The sequence below is a fragment of the Rhincodon typus genome, unplaced genomic scaffold, assembly GCF_021869965.1.
Source record: "Rhincodon typus isolate 14 unplaced genomic scaffold, sRhiTyp1.1 hic_rhity00001647, whole genome shotgun sequence".
NCBI classification, from domain to species: Eukaryota; Metazoa; Chordata; class Chondrichthyes; order Orectolobiformes; family Rhincodontidae; genus Rhincodon; species Rhincodon typus.
The window spans coordinates 2,592-16,877 of record NW_025967285.1 but is presented as its reverse complement, the minus strand read 5'-3'; the positions used below and the strand labels follow the sequence as shown (position 1 = coordinate 16,877).

Sequence of the window (14,286 nt, the reverse complement as noted above, 5' to 3'; positions counted from 1 at the left end):
CCTTATTACAGAAGTACAACATGAAGAGTCATCTAGACTTGAAACATTAGCTTGCTTTCTCTCCATGGATGCTGCCTAACCTGCTTTGATCGCCAGCATTTTTTGATTTCAGTCTGTCAGGCCTGCTTGCCATTTAATATGATCAATGCCTTTTACCCACACTATCCTCACAACACTTTATATCATTGGTAAACAAAAAATTATTGACCTCAAAATAAAGTGAAAGACTGAGCTTCGATTTTCAATGATTCACAACCTTCTGCGTTAAAAACAAAGTCTCATCTTGATCCTAAATGTCATCTGCCTTATTTTTAAATCTTGCTCCCTGTTTCTAGACTCTCAAACCAGAGGAAGCACCTTACTTGCATGTACCCTGCCTATTCCTTTAGGATTTTGTATGCTTCAAAGGGATAACCTCTCATTCTTCAAAACTCTGAAGACCACCGTTTGCCCAATCTTTCTTAATCCCAGGAATAAGACTGGTGAATCTTCATTATACTCCCTGCATGGCAATAATATCTTTCCTAAGACAAAGGAAGCAAAATTGCATACAGTACTCCAGGTGTGATCTAACCAAAACCCTATATAATTTAAGCAAATCCTATGCTCACTCTGTGATAAAGACTAACATTCCATTAGCCTTCCTAATAGCTTGCTGCACCTGCATGTTGATTTTCAGTGACTCATTAACAATATCACTTAAGTACCCTTGTAGAGCTACAATTCTGGATCTGTCACAATTTAAGGAATACTCTGCACATCTGTTATTCCTACCAAAGTGGATACCTCACATTCTTCTGACATTATATTCCATCTATGTTTTTGCCCAATTCCATCCAAATGCTTCTAAAAACAATTTACATCCTCCTCACAACACACATTCCTGCATGGCTTTGTATTATCCACAAATTTGAAAGTATTACATTTGGTCCCCATGAATAAACCATTGATATATACAGTGAACAGCTGGGAACTGTGTACTAATACTTGCAGTACCGCACAAGTCACAGTCTGCTAATGCAGAAATGACTGTTTATTTCTACTGTTTCTGTCTGTTAGCTACTCTTTAATTGTGCCAGTACATTACCTCTTATACTATGTGTTTTCACTCATTTACCTATTACAGATTTTTCATGTATTCAAATAAAGAATATTAATTTTTTGTGTTACATTTCATGTAATAATCTTATTCACTGATGTACAATTTGTGTTAAACTCTGACTCTTTCTGTCCTTTCTGCTTAGCTTTATCTACATTGCCATACCATTCTGATGCTTCAACCTTTCTCTTGGATTTCTAAATCTCCCTTCAGTCAAACAACCTCACACCCCAATAAGTACAAGGTGTAGTTAGGATTTGTAGGACCTTTCTCGTCAGAAAATAAATAATGAATAAGTTGAAATACTGTATAAATTCCTATATTGATAAGTTAATAGCTACTAAATTAAAATAATTCTGAAGTATGAAAAATGCTCAGTCTTTCTACTTACATTTTGTTCCCTCACGGATCCATGCCTCACTGCCTCTCCTGCTGCCCATATGATGCCAGACCATCTGGCTTGTCATACATCTTGCTTCCTGATGGCAGCAAGTGTGCTTTCTGGAGATGAGCAGGAAGAGGTAGGAAGAACAATTCTGACTATCGGGAGGTAAGCCACAAGCTGGAGAGAATCTGGACAAAACAGAGGCCATAAGTTTGAGAGTTGGCAGCAAATGGGAGGGTCAAGGAGCATGAGAGGCCACGAATGGACGATCAGTGACATGAGGAGGGTCAGGAAGCAGGAGGGTTCTGCATCAGAGGGTTGTCAAGAGGAAACATTGGCCAGAGGGGAAGCTGCTCCAAAATGGCGTTATTTGGGTCACGCAAGTCCATATTAGACCTAGCACAAAATAACTTCAAAATTAAAGTCCTGACACCAAACACCAATATAGGTCCCATTAACCGACTGACATTAAAGCAGAACAAATTAAATTGCACTTATATTTTACATCCTTTCTCTGGAAAATTGGTAATGAAAACATCCCTGAAATATTACAGAATTTAAAATTCATACGCCATTCTGCTTAAATGATACGAGAAATCTATCATATGTATAGATAAATTTCTTATCAGCAAATCTCATGTTATGTCTGATGTCTAGAACGCAGCGATGTTTAGCTGCTAACTCAAATTTTTTGTGTTGTATTACACACTGTCAACTTGTTATTGAAGATCATTTATTGAATCATTTATTGTCACGTGTATTCAATATAAAATACAGTGAAAAGTGTGTACCATTTCTGTACATAAGTGCCATTCACATTAACTTAGAATAAGATTAAAAAAATGAAGAGAGTCCAACTTTTCCTTCTCTGCTGCTACAGTCCCATGCCATGCTGCTGCCAGGGGCCTACTCCACATGGAAGCGAGAGTCCCACTCCAGGCCTCACAGGCCGGCCGACCGACCGACCTCTAGCCACGTTGCCTCTGAAGACACCGACACCACTTCAGAGCCCATCGAAGCTGCCTTTCAACCAAAGAGTTCTCTTTATCAGGAAAGTTTGAGAAAAAAGAAGGGGATGAAAGAAAAAGAAAATAAAACATGTAGAGGAAGAGGATAAGCCTGGGCACAGAAGCCCAGATGCTGCCTACTCTGCTGGAACCATCTTGAAGGTCACTGAATGTTTTATAAGCCCTGGGGTCTGCATCAGAAGCCAAGGAGAACTGATCATAATTTTTGTCCTTCTTTTGGAATCTACAAAATAGAAGGTAGCCATTCAACCCCAGCATGCCTGTATCATCACTTTGAAACAACTATCCACTTACTTCCTGCCAATTTTGTGTTTTCAGGAGTATATCCAATTCACCTTTGGAAGTTACTGTTGAATCTATTTCCATCACCCTTTCAGGCAATGTATTCCAGATCATAATCACTTGCTGCATAATAAAAAAAATTCTTGTCTGATTCTTTTCTCAATTACCTCAAGTCTATGCCTTGCAGTTATTGCCCCTTATGCTACTGGGAGTTGTTTCCCCTTTGTTACTGTATTGGAAAACTCATCATGACTTTTAATACCATAATTAAATTGTCCTTTAATCTTTTACGCTTGAAGGAAAACAGTAACAGCTTCTTCAGTCTCTCCACATAACTTAATTCCAGTATCATTCTGATAAATCTCCCAATTCCTTCTCCAAGGCCTAGCCATTCTTCCTTGTTGTGAGTTAAGTCAGCACAAGTTACCTTTAACTCGGCTACTTATTAACAAATCTCTCATACAATCAAGTACTGAAACAATAATTCAAATTCAATTTAAGGAGTTAATCTAAAGAAAAAGATTTCTCAGAGTACAATGGGGCCTTGATCAGATGGGCTGATGGGCTGAGGAGTGGCAGATGGAATTTAATTTAGATAAATGTGTGATGTTGCATCTTGGTAAGGCAAATCAGGGCAAGACTTATATACTTAATGGTAGGGTCTAAATATAAGACCCCTCAAGTAAGCAAGTATAAACCTACGATCCAACTTAGCTATTACCTGATTAATGGTGAAATCTGGCCAGGACTTCAACCAACAGTAATCTATCACGAGAGGGAGTGTCCAGTCTTCAATCATTGTGCAGTGTTGTTCTTCAAAGTTCTGCTGTTGAGTTGTTCTAGCATTTGATTGTTGTACAGATTTTCGTCCTTCAGTCTCTGAGGTGATATATTGATGATTTCTTTAAGTCTTTCATCCAAGTTACTGTAAATCTGCAACAGGGTTTCTTGTTACATTTGGCACTGACTGTTCGAAGTCACAGCTTTCCTGTGATTATAGTCATAGAGTCGTACAGCATAGAAATAGACTCTTTGGTCCAACTCATCTATGCTGACCAGATATCCTAAATTAGTCTAGTCCCCATTTGCCAGCATTTAGCCCATATCCCTCTTAACCCTTCCTATGTACCCATCCAGATGCCTTTTAAACGTTGCAACTGTACCAGCTTCCACCACTTCCTCTGGCAGCTCATTCCATACACACACCACCCTCTGTGTGAAAAAGTTGCCCCTAAGCTCCCTTTTAAATCTTTCCCCTCCCACCTTAAACCTATGCCCTCTAGTTTTGGACTCCCCTACCCTGGGAAAAAGACCTTGGCTATTCACCCTATCCATGCCCCTCATGATTTTATAAATCTCTATGAGGTCACCCTCACCCTCCGATGCTCCAGGGAAAATTGCCCCAGCCTATTCAGCCTCTTCCTAGCTCAGTGCTTCCAATCCTGGCAACAGGCATGTAAATCTTTTCTAAACCCTTTCAATTTTAACAAAATCTCCCCTATTGCGGGGAGACCAGAACTGAACACAGTATTCCAAAAGTGGCCTAACCAATGCCCTGTACAGATGCTACATAACATCCCAACTCTTGTACTCAATGCACCGACCAATAAAGGCAAATGTACCAAATGCCTTCTTCACTACCCTGTCTACCTGCAACTCCACTTTCAAAGAACTATGAACCAGCACTCCAAGGTCTCTTTGTTAGGCAACACTTCCTGGGACTCTACCATTAAGTATATAAGTCTTGCCTGGTTTGCCTTACCAAAATGCAACATCACACATAATTCAGGGGCAGCACAGTGGCTCAGTGCTGAGCACTGATGCCTCACAGTGCCAGAGACCCGGGTTCGATTCCACCCTTGGGTGACTGTCTGTGTGGAGTTTGCATGTTCTCCCTGTGTCTGCGTGGGTTTCCTCCGGGTGCTCTGGTTTTCTCCCACAGTCCAAAGATGTGCAGGTTAGGTGGTCTGGCCATGCTAAATTGCCTGTAGTGTTCAGGGATGTGTAGATTAGGTGGATTATAGGGGGATGGGTCTGGGTGGGATGCTCTGAGGGTTGGTGTGGACTTGTTGGGCTGTAGGGTCTGGTTCCACACTGTAGGGATTCTATGATAAACTCCATCTGCCACTCATTGGCCCATCTGATCAAGGTTCCGTTGTACTCTGAGAAATCTTCTTTAAATTAACTCCCTAAATTTTTCTGCAGGACAATCCTTGTCCTTCGTGGCCACAAAGCATCCAGTTTATCAGCCAGGTGTCAAAGCAGTTTTGTGTATATAATCTTGCCAAGATATGGCTAATTGCTTGAGTCTGTGCAACACCTTGTCTTTGCTCCTTAACAGCTTATTCCAGACAGTTATTGCTGTATGTAATGCTTTATCTTTTGTTGATTCATTCAGTCCATGAACAGTTATTCCAGTTCTGAAGTCTATAATATCACATCCTAAGTGTAGTGCCCTGAATTGGGTATAATACTGTGGCTGACATTTAACCAGTGATTTGTGTAACTTTAATAATAAGTACATTGCAATGTCATATGGCTCTAGTCACATAGCCCAGAATCCAAATTTTTAGGATAGCTGTTTTGCATCTTTTCAAAGTACAGGTAGTTCTCCTCTAACACAATAGTTGGTGTTCTTGTGTAACCTCACACTATAGAAAATCGCATTATAGGGAAATCACTACAGAAAAATCACTATAACTGTACAGCAGAAAGTTCAAGTTATCCAAATAATGTCCACTATTCAGCCAATTCGCGTTAAAGAAACACACAATATAGCAGAACTACCTGTACAATACCTGGAGTGGGATGGATGTGCACAATCTGCAAGAATTTCTACCTGATAGAAGAGCCCTCTGATACTGTTTAACAAGGATAGCAACGTCATGTACACCAATGCATTATTCTTCCATCAAACTTAAGTTTTTTTAAACAATTCTTGCAGAGATCAATTAAAAGGTGCAAACGTTTTGGCTTTGGATTTTCTGTTCTTACAAATTTCTTTATACGTTTTATTAAAAAAAAACTGAGTGCAATGCTTGGAAGTAAGATTGATAGCAAATATGCATTCCATGCACCATGTCATTATCTGTTAAATAAATGTGACTTAGATACTGAAAGGTATTGTACTAAGTAAATGGAAAAATTGAGGCCTTTCATAAGTACTTTCAATGATGAACTTAGAGCTGGTTAGTCACTGGCCAGTTCAAGAGTATTTGAATGATGCAATTTTTGGGATTGCACAATATTGGTTATTCACTACAGATTAGTAATTAAACAAAGCAAAGAATATCAACTCCTAAAAATATACAGGAAGTAACTTTGCAATCTAAGTGAAACAAAGTTTGGTTATGGTCTTTAAGAGATGTAAAAACATAATTAAAGCAGTATTCCAATGCGGTCTGATCTAATGAATTGTATAATGACAAAGCATTTAAGTCATTTGTGTTGGTGATTTACTTTTTTTTCTATTCATTTGTGGGATGTGGGCGTCGCTGGCTGGCCGGCATTTCTTGCTCATTCCTAGTTGGCCTTGAGAAGATGGTGGTGAGCTGTCTTGAACTGTTGCAGTCCCCCTGCTGTGGGTTGATCCACAATGCTATTAGGGAGGGAATTTCAGGATTTTGACTCAGCAACAGTGAAGGAACGGTGATATATTTCCAAGTCAGGATGGTGAGTGACTTGGAGGGGAACTTGGAGGTGGTGCTGTTCCCATATGTCTGATGCCCTTGTCCTTCTAGATGGAAGTGGTCATGGGTTTGGAAGGTATTGTCCGAGGATCTTGGGTGAATTTCTGCAGTGCACCTTGTAGATAGCACACACTGCTGCTACTGATTGTTGGTGGTGGAGGGAGTGAATGCTTGTGGATGTACTGCCAATCAAGCGGGCTACTTTGTCTTGGATGGTGTTAAGCTTTTTGAGTGTTGTTGGGGCTGCACTCATCCAGGCAAGTGGGGACTATTCCATCACATTCCTTACTTGTGCCTTGTAGATGGCAGACAGGCTTTGAAGAGTCAGGAGGTGAGTTACACACTGCAGTATTCCTAGCTTCTGGCTTGCCCTTGTAGCCACTGTGTTAATGTGGTGAGTCCAGTTGAGTTTCTGGTCAATGATAACACCCAGGATGTTGATAGTGGGGGATTCAGTGATGGTAACACCACTGAATGTCAAGGGATGGTGGTTAGATTGTCTCTTATTGGTGATAGTCATAGCCTGGCATTTGAGTGGCGTGAATGTCACTTGCCACTTGTCAGCCCAAGCCTGGATATTGTCCAGATCTTGTTGCATGTGAACATGGACTGCTTCAGTATCTGAGGAGTCACGAATGGTGCTGAACATTGTGCAATTATTGGCGAACACCCCACCTCTGACCTTATGTTGGAGGGAAGGTCATTGGTGAAGCAGCTGAAGATCGTTGGGCCTAGGACACTACCCTGAGGAACTCCTGCAGAGATGTCCTGGGGCTGACCGCCAACAAACACAACCATCTTCTTATGTGTCAGGTATGACTCTGACCACCGGACAGTTTGCCCCTGATACCCATTGATTCCAGTTTTGCGAGGGATCCTTGATGCCACGCTCGGTCGAGTGCAACCTTGATATCAAGGGCTGTCACTCTCACCTCACCTCTGGAATTCAGCTCTTTTGTCCATGTTTGAACCAAGGCTGTAATGACATCAGGAGCTGAGTGGCCCTGGCGGAACCCAAACTGGGTGTCACTGTATATACATTCTAATGATGTGAATTACAAATAAATGCAGTATTCATAATGCAGTAAGGTTATTTATTTAAAATGTATCAGGGTGTTTTGGTACAGAACCATTCCATCAATAGTGCGAAGAGCAGGTTATAAATAAATTGGACCATTTCAAAATTAGGACACTAACAATGTAAATATTTGTAGAGATTATTCTCGTGCAAAACATTAGCCAAGAGCATACACTTCAACTTTACTTTGTAAGTGAGTTTATCTTCAGGTTTTTTTTTGATTATGCAGAGAATCAGTTTTAATTTTTAACCATTCGTATATCATCTTGTCACTGTTTGTTAAAGAACCCAAAGCATTAGAATTATACAAAAATGTATACAACTGACCTGTACCATTTCACCAATATCATAAAATATTGGTTATTCAATATTGGTTATCCAATCACTGGTATTGTAGAACTGAATTAGCAGTGAAATTAAATGAACTGATTACAATGATGCCAAACCACCATCATGAAAATCTTTTAATCTGTGGTATATGCAGGAGAAAGAAGCTTTAGTTCTTTGATGGCTGGGATGCCATGAATTCCAGATAGTTGAATAGATGTTGACAGACAAATTTACTCTTCCAAAATACATGTTAACTTCGAATGCCAGTTTCACTGATTTTCAATGATGAGCTTTTGAGTGGTATACAAATGGCCAATGAGTACCTGAAAAATAAAACAGAAGCAGCATTGTGATATGTTCCTATTGATAAAGATAGCTTTGAAGTCATCAGCAACTCATAGTTAGTACCATATGGCTCCTAGTCTGAGAGCAAGTCGCCTACCTGCTCTTTCAACATTGGTTTATGGCTTGAAGAAAAGCAGCATTAGAAGAGAAATCAAAGAGTGAAATTTCATTCTTTCAAATGCAACGTTTTTATTGAATTCATATCTACTGAGACTTTCATCTTGCCATCAGAAGGTTTTTTTTTAAGAATTCCTTAAACACATTAAAAGCTTTTGCCAAAATGATAGAGTGGAGCCAACTCAAGGTCATCAAATGTGGCCAACTTGAATTTATTTTGTCAATTGTTTGAAGGTATGCTCTTCATGTTTAAACAGCTCCTTAGAGAGGAGTGCCAAACTCTGACTATGCCTTAAAGAATTTGCTAGAGAGAGCTGAATTCTGGCCAATGTGTGCGTCGGTTTAGCAGTTGTTGAAAATATTATCAGTGAAGTTTCAAGTGGCATCAGCTAGTAGGTAGCCTTGACACTGAGTGCATGATTTGAAAGACCCAGAAATAAATATGGAAGATGATATGGAAGAAGAGTACCTCCTCCAGGTATTCAAGGACAACGGATACCTGAACAACTGGGTCAGACAATGCCTATTACACAAACAACAACAGGAAGATACTGCACACCCTAACACACTCATCACGCTACCATACATCAAGAACACATCTGAACTGACCACAAGACTCCTACGACCACTGGGTATCAGAGTAGGACACAAACCCACATCAACCCTACGCCAACTGCTAACCTGAACCAAAGACCCGTTACCCACTATGGACAGAACCAACATCATATACAAGATTCCTTGCAAAGACTGCGACAAACATTACATTGGACAGACAGGAAGAAAATTAGCCACAAGAGTACACGAATATCAACTTGCAACAAAAAGACACAACCAATACTCACTCGTCTCCATCCACATGGATAAGGAAAACCACCAGTTCGATTGGGACAACAGCAGGATCCTGGGACAGGACAAGCAGAGACAAGCATGGGAATTCCTAGAGGCCTGGTTCTCCACTAAGAAAGCTATCAACAAACACATAGATCTGGATCCCATATATACTCCACTGCAAAGGGAAACTGGAAGTGAGGTAATCCAGCTCAACGGACACCAGAGTTTAAATACCAGGCGGGAAAACACAACAATGCTTCATCAGAGGCTGTACTGATGATGTTACCCAGCAGGGTAATGAAATGTCTGCGGAACAACAAACCAGCTCAGTGAACCAACCAACCACACGACGATACAACTTTAATCAGGTGCAATGTTTACCACATACATGGGCAATAATATGCATACTATGAAATATTGCTGCCACCTGACTTTAAATTTATTACTCTTGTAAGCACATACCTACAAACATGTAGCACTTCAGCTGCTGGTCATATACAGAGGACAAACACCACACTTCAAATTGTAACTGAAAGCCTTGTTGCCTTTATGTTTTCAATTTGATTGATACATAAAAGCTTGGTAAGTTTTAGTCATGGTTAAGTGGTAATTCTTGCCCTAGATTCACAAAATTGTAGATTCAAGCCTCAAGGCATAGACTGAACACATATTCTAGGCTGAAGTTCAACACTGTAGTGACTGAAGGAGTGATACACAAAGACGCTAGCTTTTATATCAGAAGAGATATTGTTAATTCATCATCCTGCATGCCTTTTTAGGGGTAAATACCATGTTTCATAGCACTACTTGAAGAGGAGCATGGAAGTGCTTCCAATATTTCTTTCCTTCTGGTTCTTTGACACAGGTCTGTTTGACATCACAGCCACCAGTTTCAGTGAGTGCAGTTTCAATTCAGTACTTCCTTTTATTCAATTCTTATCCCCTGCCAAAGAAAGAAATTTCAACTATACCAAGTGCATTGGAATTATCAACTTCTAATTCATCCTCTTTGAGTTACAGGAATCAATTAATTCAAATCCCATCTACCTGCACTAGGTCCATAGTTACTGTGCCCTGGCATTCTAAGAGCTCATCCAGATGCTTTTTAAATGTTGCGAGAGCACCTGCCTCCCCCACTCTCTCAGATACTATGTTCCATATTTCTACCAACGTCTGGGTGAAAGATGCTTTTCTCAGATCTCCTCTAAACCAATTATTCCTCACCTTAAACTTGTGCCCTTGGGTCTTAGACACATCTGAAGCATACAATGGTAATGGTGAAGCCTCCTCACTTGGCTATACCTGCCCCATTCAAGTTACAATTGGGGCAGTACGGTTCTATTCATCAAATCACATCTTGACCTCCTCTCCAATGTTCCCTCTACCTTTTTCTATCCATGTGTGGGACAAGCTTTGTTATATGCACCAATATCAAAGTAATATGCAGATATGCATCACTGTGGAAACAAATAAAACCTACACACATACTTTAAAAAGTTACCTATGACTGTGAGCAAGGGCTCAGAAGAGGAGTGGTGGGAGGAAGGAAGTGACTTAAGGAGCAAGAGATATTGTGAATGGGAGAGCCAGGGAAGGAAGCAGTGAGCAAGAGATGCGATGACAGGATCATAACACAGACTAGTGCTTCAGACCCAATGAGCAGCTGACACGAATAAGTGCAGTTTAGAGGGACCACTGCCCCCCTGCCCAAACAACTGTTACTTTTCCATCTTTTCAGCACTTCAGCTTACCCTTACAATTCCTGCTTGACTTCTTTGCAGTCTTTGACAAGACTGACCATAACATCCTCTTTCATTGCCTACCTTCCTCTGTCCATATTTCTGGAGCTACCCTTGCTTGATCCCACGCATACCTATCTAATCATATCCAAAGCATCTACAGCAAAGGCTTTATTTATAATCCAATGCAGTCTTAGATGAACCACAGTGTGCTCCAGTTAAACTTTGGGAGTTTGCAGAACATTGCCACTGATAGTATCTCCTGTTTTGATTACTGTCTTGATTGAACTAGACCAATTTCAATCATGGCAATATATTTAACTGTAAAATGATTTTGATTTGATTTAATTTATTGTTGTCACATATACCTAAGTACAGTGAAAAGTTCCGTTTTGCAAGCAGTACTGACAGAACATAACAAACAAGGTCATATGGTTCACAGGGTGCTTAAACTGAGCGAGGCATTCAAGGTTATGACTTCACAGGAGGTGCAGAGAAGCAAGGTCAACATTACATGTGAAATTACACAGGTCCATTCAGCAGTCTAATAACAGCAGGGAAGAAGCTGTTCTTGAACCTGTTGGCATGTGTATTCAAGCTTCTGAATCTTGTGTCTGAGGGAAGATATCGGAAGAGAGTATTACCGGGGTGGGAGGAGTCTTTGAAGGCGTTGGCAGCTTTTCCGCTGCAACAAGAAGTGTAGATGGAGTCCACGGATGGGAGGTTGGCTTCTGTGATGGTCTCAGCTGTGCACACCACTTTCTGTGTTTTCTTATGGTCCTGGGCAGAGAAATTGCTCTACCAAGCCATTATGCATTCAGATAGAATGCTTTCTATGGTGCATCTGTAAAAGTTCAGGATGCCATTTAATTCTGTAATGGAGATTGTCTACATCTGCATCCATAACTTTGATTTTTGGTACATCTGCCTTAGCCTGGTTGCTGTTGAAACACTCATTACTGCTTTCATCATCTTTAAAAATAATTATTTCAGTGCTACCTTGGCCTGGGTTTCAATCCTTTGCTATTAATATGCAGCAGCTCTTCCAAAATTCTGTGTCTCAAATTATATCTTGTTGCAGATAGTGATCTAATTACTCCATCCTAAATGACTTTCATTGGCTCCCAGTTTCTAAATGCCTCATCGTTTATGTTTAAATTTATTGTCTGTCTCTACTCCAACATGCAAGAGCTCTCAATTTCTCTTTCATGTTTCCCTTTTTCATCCAAAAACTGTCAAACATGCCTTCAACCATCTAGGCTTTACCCTCTGGAGCTCTGCCCCTCAGCTCTTGACCTTGTCTGACAGATATGAGGCACTTGTTCCCTGTGTAGGATGAGGAAAAGAGCTGTGGGGAGGATGGGCCACTGCACCATGGTACAGCCCGTTCAAGTGAGGGGAGCAAAAAGAATTGTGGTAGGGGATTCTATCATTAGGCGGGGGGGTACAGATATCATGCTTTGACTGGCTTGAAAGGATTTTGGATTGGAAGGGGGAGGATTCAGTCATTGGACCAACAACATAAGCAAGAGTAGACAAGAAGTCAGAATTGAGGAATATTGGGAATTAGGAACAAAATTAAAGAACAGGACCTCAAGGGTTTATAGTTTCTGGATTATTACCTAAGTCATGTGCAAATTGCTACAGAGATAAGAAAATTAGAGAAATGGACACTTGGCCAAAAGAAAGAGGGGTTCCATTTTGTGGGGCACTAGCATCAGTATTGCAACAGGAAGGAAATGTACTGTTGGGACAGGCTTCACCTGAACCAATCAGGGACCAGGATTCTACCGGAAAGGCTAAATGGGATGGTCACAAGGACTTGAACCTAGTTAAAATGGGGGACAGAAGTTACAAAAGTTTTCAGAACAAATTAAAGGACTGAGAGTATGGAAAGGGGTAGGAATCTAACTGCAGGCACAGCAGATAAGAGGACAATTATGAGAAGGGGAGGCGCAGTCAACATAGGACTGAGGGTGTCGTACTTAAATGCATGCAGAAACAAAGTAAATGAGCTTGTAGCACAGATTGAAATTGGCAAGTACAATGTTGTGGGCATTACAGAGTCATAGCTGCAGAAGGATCAGGGCTGGGAACTAAATATTCAAGGATATTCATCCTATTGAAAGGATAGGCAAGTGTGGAAGAGTTTCCTTGTTTGTAAGAAATGAAATTAAATCAATAGCAAGAAACAGTATAGGGTTGTAAGGCAGAGAATCTGTGTGGATAGAGTTGAGGAATTGTAAAAGAAAAAAAATGACCCTGATGGCAGTTATGTATGGGGTAGAAACTAAATCAGGAGATTTAAAATGTATGTGAGAAAGGCACTATTATAATAATCATAGAGAACTTCCATATGCAGGTGGACTGTGGAAATCAGATTGGTCACAGATCCCAAGAAAAGAAATTCATGAAATGTCTACAAGATTTTTTTTGGAGCTTGGGGCAGAGCCCACTAGGGAACAGGAGATTCTGGATTTGGTCATTTGTAATGAGTCAGACTCGATTAGGGTTCTTAATGTGATGGAAGCCTTAGGGGACAGTGACGATAATATGATAGAATTCACTCTGCAGTTTGAGAGAGAAGTTTGAATCAGATGTAATGGTATTACAATTGAGCAAAGGTAACTACAAAGACATGAGGAAGGAGCTAGTCAGAGTTGATTGTAAGGGAAGCCCAACAGACAAGATGGTGGAGCACCAATGGCAGGACTTTCTGGGGGTTGTGAAGAAGTTACAAAAGGCCTGTAGAGGGATAAAGATAGGTTGAGTGAGTGGACAAAAAACAATGGCCTATAGAGTATAATGTGGGAAATTGTGAGGTTGTCCACTTCGGCAGGAAATATAGAAAAGCAGCATAATTAAGTGGAGTAGATTGTAGAATGTTAGAATTCATAGGTATCAGGCGGCCTTTGTACATATTCACAAAAGGTTAGCATATTAGGATAGCAAGTAATTAGGAAGGCAAATGCAATATTGTCCTTCATTACAAGGGGAATTCAGAATAAAAGTAGGGAACTCTTGATAAAACAAAGGAACTTGAAAGTTGATTTCATAGTGCTTTGGGGCAATTTCTTGAAGTTGCACATTCTAGAATCAACCAGAGAGCAGTTTATTCTGGACCTGATGAGGTGCACATAACAAGATTAATGAATGAACTCACAGTGAAAGAGACAGAAACAGAAACAGAAATTGCTGGCCTAGTGGTATTATCACTGGACTGTTAATCCAGAGACTCAGAAAACATTCTGGGGATGCGGGTTCGAATCCTGCCACGGCAGATGGTGGAATTTGAGTTCAATAAAAATATCTGGAATAATGACCATGAATCCATTGCTGATTGTCGGGAAAAACCCATCTGGT

At 40.5% G+C, this 14,286-nt stretch overlaps 1 long non-coding RNA gene across 2 annotated transcripts; it reads right to left on the bottom strand.

Moving 5' to 3' along the window:
• Positions 1-7,563: 7,563 nt before the first annotated feature.
• On the bottom strand, positions 7,564-14,055 carry LOC125481303. Of its 2 annotated transcripts, none has more exons than XR_007261279.1 (2): positions 11,568-14,055; positions 7,564-8,214 (listed from the first exon to the last, which is right to left on the bottom strand). It is a non-coding gene; the product is annotated as an uncharacterized LOC125481303 (long non-coding RNA). The 2 variants fall into 2 exon arrangements; XR_007261280.1 differs by lacking the exon at positions 11,568-14,055 and adding an exon at positions 9,974-11,516.
• Positions 14,056-14,286: the final 231 nt, after the last annotated feature.